The sequence below is a fragment of the Nycticebus coucang genome, chromosome X (genome assembly GCF_027406575.1).
Source record: "Nycticebus coucang isolate mNycCou1 chromosome X, mNycCou1.pri, whole genome shotgun sequence".
In the NCBI taxonomy this organism is placed as follows: Eukaryota; Metazoa; Chordata; class Mammalia; order Primates; family Lorisidae; genus Nycticebus; species Nycticebus coucang.
Genome location: NC_069804.1, coordinates 113918167 through 113929351, shown reverse-complemented (window position 1 = coordinate 113929351; position 11185 = coordinate 113918167). Strand labels below are relative to the sequence as shown.

At 42.4% G+C, this 11185-nt stretch overlaps 1 pseudogene; it reads left to right on the top strand.

Annotated features, from left to right (window-relative positions):
• The first annotated feature begins 299 nt into the window (after nucleotides 1–299).
• On the top strand, nucleotides 300–1235 carry LOC128577973 (DCN1-like protein 1; annotated as a pseudogene).
• The last annotated feature ends 9950 nt before the right edge of the window (nucleotides 1236–11185 follow it).

Here is an 11185-nt window from a genome sequence, read left to right as displayed (position 1 = left end):
CAGAGCAAACAGACAGCTTTCAAAATGGGAAAAAATATTTGCCTATTATGAATCAGACAAAAACTTGAGAATGAGGATCTATACAGAACTCAAATTAATCAACAACAACAAAAAATCCAACAACCCCATACATATATCACTGGGCAAGAGAGATAAATAGACCTTCTCTACAGAAGACAGACAATATGGCTAACAAACAAATGAAAAAATGCTCATCATCCTTAATCATCAGAGACCTGCAAATCAAAACTACTCTGAGATTCGCTGCAGAGGCGGAGGAGGAGGGGAGAGGCCTGGAGGACACCAACATGAACAAGTTGAAATCATTGCAGAAGTATAAAGTTCGTCAGTTAATGATCTTCACACAATCTAGTGAAAAAACAGCAGTAAGTAGTCTGTCTCAAAATAACTAGAAGTTAGATGTTGCAACAGATAATTTTTTCCAAAATCCTAAACTTTATATACAAGAGGGTGTAAAAGGATCATTGGACAGGAAGAAGTTAGAACTATACAATAGATACAGAGATCCTCAAGATGAAAATAAAATTGGAATAGATGGTATACAACAATTCTGTGATAACAATTCTGTCAATTCTGTGACACTCGATCCCGCTGGCATTAGTGTATTGATCATTGCATGGAAGTTCAGATCAGCAACACAGTGTGAGTTCTCCAAGCAGGAGTTCATGGACAGCATGACAGAATTAGGATGTGACAGCATAGAAAAACTAAAGGCCCAGATACCCAAGACGGAACAAGAATTGAAAAAACCAGGACAATTTAAGGATTTTTATAATCTTTTTTTTTTTTTTTTTGGCCGGGGCTGGGTTTGAACCTGCCACCTCCGGCATATGGGACCGGCACCCTGCTCCTTGAGCCACAGGCGCCGCCCCAATTTAAGGATTTTTACCTTAAAATTTTTACAGTTTACTTTTAATTTTTCAAAGAATCCAGGACAGATCTCAAAAGGATTAGATCTAGAAATGGCCATTGCCTACTGAAACTTAGTGCTTAATGGAAGATTTAAATTCTTAGACTTATGGAATAAATTTTTGTTGGAACATCATAAACCATCAATACCAAACGATACTTGGAACCTTCTTTCAGACTTCAGTACAATGATTGAAGATGACATGTCTAATTATGATTAAGAAGGAGCATGTCCTATTCTTATTGATGACTTTGTTGAATTTGCACGCCCTCAAATTGCTGGGACAAAAGGTACAATAGTTTAGCACTAAAGGAACCTTCTGGAAGGTACATAGTCTATACAATAAATACAAAGGAAACTTGCACAGTCAGTTTCTGCTGGCTGAACTGAACTGAAGATCAATCCTCACAATTCAGACAGAGAGTTGACACAAAACTTTCAGGATACACCTTGGATCATATCGTATTTCATTTTTCGAATGGTGGTTTGGGCTTCTCTTCTAGTGTGGGCCGCTTGAAACATTTATAACTCCAACACTGTGGATTTCATCATATATCTGTGAACCATCCTAGTTTATTCTCCCGCAAGTCTTAGAAGCTGTATGGTGATTATTGTGAGGTTTACATTCTTGCATAAAGCACGATGCTGAGTTCATCAGAATACTGTTGGCATAAGAATAAAACATATGAACATCACGAACAATTTATAAAAACTTCTTAAATACATGCTTTGGGCTAGTTGCAAAGACTATGCTGATAGCACTTCCAATGAGAATGATATATTTAAGCATACAGGATCTGGAGTGCTGTTTTGGTTTGGGGGGATTTTTTTTTTTTTTTGTCCTGGCAAACGACATGTTGAGTAGAGTACCTGATGAAAAATATGTCAAAATAACCAATGTAAAAAATTGTTAGGATAACTTGGTGCCTACCTAAAAAATGTGTTTCAGACTCTAAATTTCAAAAAGATTCCACAGATCTAATCTGGACTTACCCATGTTTATATATAGTTGTTCTACAGGAAGCTTTTATTTAGAAAATGTCTGCATAATGTTAAATTCCACTCCTGACTACATTATGCTCACTATAATTGGATTGCGTTATGCTTTTTTAAATGCTTTTATGCCTGTCAAATAAGTTAACCTATTTAATTTAGAAGAAACCCAACCACTGCCACCCCACTCGCATCTCGCTGGTCTTCTACCAGCACAAAAACCTCAACCAGCCCAATCACCGACTGGCCCTCTGGGAAGCGAAGATGAAGCAGCTGGCAAAGAGGGCACGGGAGTGGGTGGCGGAGGCTGCCCGGCTGGGCCTGGGCCAGCAGGAGGTCAAGCTGTATGGGAAGAAGTGCAAGTGGGGCAGTGCCATGGCATCAGAGCCCCAGTAGAAGGAGAAGAGGGGATTTGACGTCCCCACCCAGCAGGCGCTGGCCATGCCCACAGACTCAGCAGTCACCATGTCCTCCTATGTTTACACAAAGGTCTCTGGCCCCTACAGCCACTGCATCTATGTGAGGGCAGCCAACGTACCTCAGCTTCGGCCCAACCTGAGCTGCCTCTGTGGTGCTTTTGCCCTTACACCTGGGGGCAGTTTGGGGGTGCTGAAGTCTATCTATATATACATAGACAGATACACATATCATATATTTGTATTTATGACCCACCCCTCCCTTCCCCCACGTCCCCAGCTCTTTGAAGAACAAACTACTGCTGTTGGGTAATTTTTCCGTGATCTTAATATCTCTAAGTTTGGGGGTTTTTTCCCTCCCCCATTTGTGTGTGGGGGATTTTATTTTCTCTTTGTTTTTAAAACTCTATCCTTGTATATCATAATAATGGAAAAAGAAAGTTTATAGTGTCCTTTCAGTGAAAAAAAATAAAACATACAAAAAAAGAAAATATACAAATATAAAATAAGCACATGAAAATATGTTCAATACCATTAATCCTTGGGGACAGAAAAATGAAAACTATACTATTACCTTCCTGGAGAATAACCATTATTAAAAGACCGTCCACACCAGGCATTGGCAAGGGTCTAAAGAACACAACTTTCATACACTTCTGATGGCCATGAAAAATTGTACAAACACTTGGCAACAGCTTGGCACTTTCTTATGATGTTAGCCTTACATCTGTCATGCATTCCAGCCATTTCACTCCTAAGTATTTACCCTTGAGAAAGAAAACAAATATCCACCAACAGACTTATTCACAAAGGTAACCGGCTTTATAACCAAAATTTTATAATTCTCAAGTGTCTTAGCTCCCTCATATTCCAAAAAGAGTTTTCAGTGTTCATGTCAGAACTGAAGCAGGCAGCTAAGTGGCCTTGACTTGACAGGGATGAAACAGTGAGCGTTAGTTATCTCATCACCAGTGGCCTAGCAACAGCAGTCTTGGGAAAAGCAGAGAAAAGACAGAGAGGTCTCAGTACAAACTACTGAACAGAACTTTGTAACCTTCTGTACACTGAGGCAATTGTTTTGAGTTTTTCCCAGGAACAGCAGAACCTCCCTGTAGCCCTGAGATAACCATAGCGCCTTACTCTGCCAGATTGTCCAGAGAAAGACAAGATAACCCATAGACCACTAAAGATTGTGCTCAAGAGCCACTGAGTCTGCTCACAAGGCTAAAAGAATGATTAACCACTATCTCCTTATAATACGAAAAATTCCATTCTGGGGAGGAATTTGCCCACCATTTCTTGTTCATGGGATGTACGTAGTAGCAGGATTCCTGACTGCGCTTGTGTGCCCTGCACTCCACTCAAAATATGCAGTGGGGTTCACGCCATGTATACATCATTGATTTTCACCAACACCAAAACCCTTGATCTTGCTAATTAGGGAGGGGAACTTGAGGTAGTCTGTGCCTCCTCCTCCCAGTTGATGCATCTTCTGATGTAAATTCCTTCCTCTTTGACAATCCCCATTGTCTCAGTCATTGTCTTTCTGTGCAATCACTCCTGTTAAGGAACAGAAAGGCTGCGTCTACAGACAGTTCCCTCAGCCATGTGGACAGCTGTCTCTTAAGCAGGTTGCTTGATGAGTATACAATCCAGTCGAGGGGAATTTATGCACATTGAGAAGTAGTTCATTATCCTGAAATACCTTCTCCCAGTACAGGGATAGACTTTAGGAAGTCAAATGACTTTCCTAGGGCACACTCACACAGGCTCTTTCAGCAGACAGCAGGTAGGATGCAGTGCAATCCCTGACCTTTGTGACTATCCCAATACAGCATGGCTGGGTGGAAAAGTCTGTCCAAATCAGGAGTTTGTTCCTAGGAAGCCCATGTGGCAGCAAATTTACATCACATTCTTCAGCATCACCTTTATAAGAATTGAAGTCATTGCATTCTTCTCCTCTCCTTTTATCCTGATGCTAAGTTAGTTTAGAGCTCAGACTAAGAGGAGGAGGGTATCAAGGGGGCTTAAAGATCGAAGTGAGGATTGTGAAACACAACCTTAGCAAGAGTTAAGGAGTCAGTGAAACTTGGGAGAGTAAGCAGTGGGGCCTACTGAATGGTCCATCCCTAAGGGCAGAGTAGGTAAAGTGCCCCTCAAGGACAGCTTACTACCAAAAATCTTTTTTTTTCTATTTATTTTGAGACAGAGTCTCACTTTTGTTACCCTGGATCCAGTGTCCTGGCGACACAGCTCCCAGCAACCTCAAACTCTTGGGCTTAAGCAATTATCTTGTCTCAGCCTCCCAAGTAGTTGGGACTACAGGTGCCTGCCACAATGCCCAGCTATTTTTTTGTTGTAGTTGTCCTTCTTTAGCAGGCTTGGGCTGGGTTTGAACCCACCAGCAGGGATGTATGTGGCTGGCGCCCTAACCACTGAGCCACAGGTGCTGAGTCATTCCCGAAAATCTTGAAGGGAGAAGACATGGGCTGTTCAACCACGTTTCTCCTTCTAAACTCACCAATCAGGATATGGGGATTCCAGAGACTGTTCAAGTGTCAATGACCAGCCTGCAGATCTCACTTGCCACAGAAACCTGATGTCATAATGGCGAATATGATGACCTTCTCATTGAGACCAACGTGGTCTGGTAAGAAGAGCAGGGTCCTGCCCTCAGGAGTTGGGACTCAGCTGAAGGTGCAGGGGTTGAATCGCCCCGGATGTGGGGAGATGAACGGATCCCAGGTCCAAGTTTTCTCGTTCCCATTTTGGGACTCCATGCCCTGCTGTCTCCCAAGGCAAAGAGATTTGGGACCCTCGTGTCCCCAGTGAGTGCAGTGTCTTGCTCCAGGGTGTTCTGGAGCTACTTTCCATGCAGAGGCCTGGGGCAGGAGGATGGGACAGGTAACACTCTCTCAGTCCAGTTTCCCCAACTGTAAAGTGGGCATAAGAATGCTCACCACTGGATTGGTGGAACCAAGATTGTGATAATACCCGCTTCAAGAATAATCAGTTTCCCACGTATCTCTTAGATGAGTGTTGAAACATGCAATTGATTGGATGGTCCATCTAACAATTTCAGATTGTAATAAGCATTCTTCAGTGGTTACCACTTTTTTATCTATTCTATAATGAAATATTTTTTAGAAGCCAGGAATCTACAAATTGTTAATTTAAAATTTCAAAATGTCAGGGACAAGAATTATTTCCAAAAATTATAATTACCTTGTAGTTTGTTTTATTATAACGATACTTAGCCATGTTCCTTTAAATAACCAGATAGAGCTAAATCTCATTACTATTATTTTCCAGGCCATAACATTTAATTTCTGTAGTCCTATGCCACTCTACCCCTTACACTACCCTGGTCATTCAGAGGATTCTGATATTCTCTATTATCTACACTGCATGATGGCAGCTTTTCAGAGTCTGTGCCCTAATGGGTGCAGGTCAGGCTGACTTCCCGTAGCTGTCTGCACTGGTATACTGTCATGAGAGAATTCTATTCATGTGATAACAAAACCAGGTTGGTGTCTCAGAATGTCTGAGCATGTCTTTCTGTGTGTGTGTATAATGACAACAATATTCCCCTCTGTTTCGTTTTCCCTTGTTATTGTTTTGTGTCCTATTCCTTCTCTCTTACTAAATTCAGGCTCAGAAGTGAATGATGGTCCAGGCACGGTGGACCACACCTGTAATCCTAGCACTCTGAAAGGCCGAAGCGGTTGGATTGCCTGAGCTCACCAGTTTGAGATCAGCCTTAGCCAGAGCAAGACCTCCTCTCTAAAAATAGTGGGTCATTCTTGTGGGCACCTACAGTACCAGCTACTTGGGTGGCTGAGGCAAGAGAATCACTTAAGCCCAAGAGTTTGAAGTGGTTGTGAGCTATGATGCCACGGCACTCTACTGAGGGTGACAAAGTGAGACTTTGACTCAAAAAAAAAAAAAAGTTAAGGAAAGAAATTGTAGTATGACAATCGTTATTGCCAGATCTTGTTCAACATCTTGCACTTCATCCTGAATATGTAGAGTAGTGCTTCTCTAGCAAAACAGCTGTGCTCCCTACCTCTAGGAACAAGTGGAAATGCCTGAAGACATTTCTGGTAGTTACAAGTAGTTTACTACTGGAATCTCATAACTAGAAGCCCAGAGTGCTGGTAAAGTTCCACAATGCCTAGGACAACCACCACGACAAAAAGTTTTCTGGCTCAAAATGACAATAATACCAAGATTGAGATGACCTGCTCCAGAGCAGGGTAAATGTTACTCCCCATATCCATGTGCATAGGTTTAAAGTCTCATTCAGCTTTGGAGTCTGATAACCCTCAATTAGAATAACCATGCTGCCTCTTACCAGGCATGTGCCCTTGGAAATCGCATTTGACCACTCTGAGCCGTAGTAGAGCCTACCTTGGGGAAGAAATGAGTTTCCACAGGCAATACTGATACCTAACTTACAGAACCATTGCAAGGAGTTAGAGAAACAGTATCTAAAGTGCCTACCAGTGTCTGGCCAGTAGCAGGCCCTCGAAGTATTAATTTTTTTCCCAGCCCACTTCTAGCTTCTGCTCCTGTACCTAAACTACATAAGCCTGAAAGCATAACTGTGTGCTAGAGAGCTTCTGGAAATATGATAACAGGATAGAAAATATGCTCACACAGATCCACATAGTCTATAAATGTGGGCGCTTCTTCTGTGTTTGCAGAGTCATTCAGTGGAGTTGGGATGGGAAAGGAGAGGTTGACCTTCCTGCTTCTCCTCTTTTCTCAATGACAAAGTTTCGTATTTGGGGGTAGCATGAACCCCATCAAAGCCTTAACTGAGTTTTCTTATAATTTGGAATGTATTCTCTGTGTGAGATTATATGTGGGTATTGATTTCTCCACATTTCCTCAATTCCATCCTGAAGGGATTTCTAAGAAAAATTTTCATGATAAATACTTTCGAACATAGTCTTTGGACCCTAATTAAAACCCCCCTCCATAAAATGAGCCTCCACTACTACAAACACCTCCCTGAGCCATGTGAAAGTCATAGGTTCAGCATGTTGCTTGATAAGTATGCAATCGGGACAAGGGGGACTTTGGAAGTGTTTCTCACAGAAGATGTCCTGAAACACTCTCTCCTGCCATAGGGATAGCACTTGGTAAGGAAGCCACTTTTTTTTTTTTTTTTTTTTTGTAGAGACATGGTCTCACTTTATGGCCCTCAGTAGAGTGCCGTGGCCTCACACAGCTCACAGCAACCTCCAACTCCTGGGCTTGAGCGATTCTCTTGCCTCAGCCTCCCGAGTAGCTGGGACTACAGGCGCCCACCACAACGCCCGGCTATTTTTTGGTTGCAGTTTGGCCGGGGCCGGGTTTGAACCCGTCACCCTTGGTATATGGGGCCGGCGCCTTACCGACTGAGCCACAAGTGCCGCCCAGGAAGCCACCTTGTTTAGACACACAGATATAAAACTCCTCCAGCACACCACAGCTAGATGTGCATTGACGTCCTTGGCATTTGTGACTGTCCCACAACAGCACTGCTAGGTGGAGAAGTCTGTGCCATTCTGAGACTCATTTATAGGAAGCCCACATGCCAACAAATCTAAGTCCCATTCTCCAGTCTCACCTTTGTAATAAATGAATGAGGTCGATGTAATGTTCTTCTGCTGCTGTAGTTTCCCTTGGGTGTACAGGTAAGACTAGGAGCAGGGAGGTACTGTGGGGTGCTTTAAAGATGTAAGCACTGAGAACGAGGACCCTAAGATTACTCGTGGAGCCTGTGAGACCCAGGAAGGAGAGGGGAGTGTGGGCCTATCCTAAGTCATACAACCCCGCCCCAGGACAGAGCAGAACAAGGGCCCCTGAAGGGCAGTTTACCATGGAGAGTTTTTAAGGGACATGGCCCGGACTGGGTAACCCCAGTCTCTCCTTCCAACCTCACCACACAGTTCTTAGGGATGTCCGGAGATTTTTCAGGTGTGGAGAAGGAGCCTGCGCATCACAGTTGCTATAGACATGTTTTTGCGACTGTGACGATGTTTTCCTAGCAGTTGCTATAGGAATCTGACGTCATTATGGCGACAGAGACGACTTTTTCACAGAGACCAACATGACTTGGTAAGAAGAGCAGGGTCCTGCGTTCAGGTGTGTGGGACTCAACTGCGGGTGCGGGTGCCCCGTGGCAGGGGCTGAAACGCCTTGGGGTGTGGGGAGAAGGACGGATCCGAGGTCCAGGTCTCCTGGTTCCTGCTTTGGGGCTCGGCCTCCCGCAGCCTCAGGAGGGAGAGATGTGGGACTCTCCCGGACACAGTGAGGGTGGCGTCCTGTCCCCTGGGCGTCCTGGAGTTACTTTCCAGGTAAAGGCGGGCGCGGGAGGATGAAAGAGGTAATGACTTTCTCTGAGCCCAGCCTCCCACTCTGTAAATGGGGTGAGGACGCTCACCACAGGATTGCTGGGACCACAATTGTAAAAAGACTTGGTTGAATAACAGAGATTCCAATGTATCTGTCAGATGGGTCTCGAAATGTATGATTGGTTGGATGGTGTTCCTAGTATTTTGAGGTTGGAGTATGCACTCTTCAATGGTCACCACTTTTTTCTCCATTCTAGAATGAAGTATTTTTGGTAGCCAGAAATCTATGAAAGGTTAAAAACGTGAAAAGGTCAGGTACAAGAAGTAATAATTACCTTATAGTTTATTATAAGTGATTCCCAGCCACGTACCTTAGAAAAAATCTAAGCGATGGGCCTAAATTTCATTATGATTATTTACCAAGACGTGACATTTTTAGTTCTTTATGGCCTTGACTCCTATCCTCCCACTGCCCTGGTCCCTGAAAATCACTGCGTTTTTGTCGGTGAGTATTAGGTTTCATTTCTAAAAAAATTATTGAAATGGAATCATATCAGCCTTTTGGGTGTATTTCTCTTTTTTAGCCATATCTGGCTCTTTAAATTAAGCTTATTTATTTTCCAATTTACCCATTTTTTTACCTATATCAATGGTTCATTCCTTTTTGGTTGTTGATTAATATTCTGACACATGGCTACACCAGGAATTGCAGTATCCATTACTCTTTTGATGGATATTTGCATTGTTTCCAATTTGGGGCGCTTCTAAAGGAAGCTGCTCTGAGCAGTTCTGAATAAGTCTTTTCATGGAAATATGCTTTCTTTCTCACGTGTAAATATTTAGGAGTACAAAGTCTAGATGACATGATGCATTTAAGATTAACACTTTAACAAAGTGCCAAGCTGTTTCCAAGTAGTTGAACTGCTTTTCATTGTCAGCAGCAGTGAATGACTTTCATCCTGCAGAAACTTGGCATTGCTTAGTATAGTCAGTCTTTTGAATTTTGGTAATAGTATCCCCTTGTAGTTTTCATTTACTTTGCCTCACAGTCAGTGATGTTAATCACCTTTTTGGGTGCTTATTTGACATTTGTTTATTTTCTTTAATGGAGGATCTGTTCAAATATTTTGCCCATTTATTGATTGGGTTTTTTTTTTCCCATCATACTGATATTTGTAAAATTTTTTGTGTTCTGGATACGAGTACTTTATCAGGTATATTATTTTCCAAAATTTTCTCCCAGTGGGAGAAAAGTAGTCAACTGTGTATTCAGAAGAGTTGAAATGTTTATCTTTGAGGAAGTCCACTCCACTTTATTGATTTCTTCACTTATGAATTCGGATTTGGTGTCTCATCTATGAAATCTTCCATACCCAAACATCACAAGGGTTTTCTCCTGTGTTTTTTGGTCAGAGTTTTATAGCCTTAAGTTTTATGTTTAGATCTATGATCCATTTTGAGTTACCTTTTGTATGTGATATAACATAAGGATCACAGTTTGTATTGTGAATATAGATATGCATTTGTTCTAGCACAATCCTTTTTCCTTTGACTTATCATTGCATCTTTCTCAAAAATCAACTGTGCATACGTTCATAGATATGGATCTTTTTCTGTATTGTTTATTTTACTTTTTTCATCCATTTTTCTATCCTGATACCAACAGCATACTGTCTGGACCACTATAGATGTGTAAGGGTTCAAACCCAGCTCAGGCCTGCTACACAACAAAGACAACTGCAACAAAAAATAACTGGAGGCTGTGTTGGGCACCTGTAGTCCAAGCTACTTGGGAGGTTGAGGCAAGAGAGTCACTCAAGTCCAAGAGTCGGAGGTTGTTGTGAGCTGTGATGCCATGGCACTCTACCAAGGGTGACATAGTGAGACTCTGTCTCAAAAAAAAAAAAAAGAAATTAACTGCATCATTCCAACCTGGCCTCCTTTGTTGTGTCAATGGGATGCCTCTGACATTAATGTAATAGTAAAACTACCAGAAAAATAATTGCAGATGCAACGGCAAACAAAGATAAGCTCACATGTCTGTTATGTGAGAGTTTCAGTGTCACTTGGGTAGAGGCAGGTGTTCTGTGATGGATCTGGGGTACAGGAAAAGCATCATTACACGGCTATCAGTTAAGTGAGAGGGGACAGGCAAAACATCATCACCCCATCCCCTGCATTTCATGTGTTTTTCCATCCTTGTACTTCCCTGTCTATTCCATATGCTTTTAAAGAAAATCCTATTTATCCCTATTGTAGTGTAACATCCGACAGGGGTATGGACTCTTCCCTCAATCAGGAGCTGATAGGAAAAAACCCAAGTGCATTGTGGAGTTTGCTAAACAAATTTCTGGAGAAAGAATGCACCTGTGGCTCAAAGGAGTAGGGAGCCAGCTCCATCTACCAGAGGTGGTGGGTTCAGGTTCAGACCCAGCCCCGGCCAACAACTGCAAAAAAAAAAAAAAAAAAAGAGTGCAGAAATCAGGCTTCTTGATATGTAT